The following is a 485-nucleotide window of genomic DNA, read 5'->3' as shown; positions in this document are numbered from 1 at the left end:
CTTTTTCTTTCAACATTAAAACTTTAAACATTCAATTATTTTCCTTCATTTCTGCCTCAAACGTTTTCAGAGCTCTGAAAGGATGAAAATTAAAATAGTAAAAGCAGAAACAAATATTTGTCAATGTTTAAAAAAAGTTTTTATTTACCACTATCCTAAAGGTTTTTATTTGTATGATCAAATCGGTCGATGCCACACGTGTGACAGGAAGTGTCAACCTGCGTCCTCGCCAGGTGGGCGGTTCTGTGTAGTTTCCTGATGGAGTCACTCACAGGTGAGGATGGGGGCGGAGCTTAGGAGAACAGGAGGTGAAGACAGGAGTTTGGAGTGAGGAGGACGGGGACAGAAAGGAGCAGGGTTTCTCCATTGGAGGACAGATAGGACATTTGCTTTATTTAGATGGTGAGACCTTCCCCACGAGGAAGGAGAGGACAGTGTGAGTGAAGGACCATGTGACACCTGAGCAGAAGGTGGTTGCGTCTCAG

This window comes from Platichthys flesus, chromosome 14 (genome assembly GCF_949316205.1).
Source record: "Platichthys flesus chromosome 14, fPlaFle2.1, whole genome shotgun sequence".
Lineage (NCBI taxonomy): Eukaryota > Metazoa > Chordata > Actinopteri > Pleuronectiformes > Pleuronectidae > Platichthys > Platichthys flesus.
Note: the sequence above shows the minus strand (reverse complement) of the source record.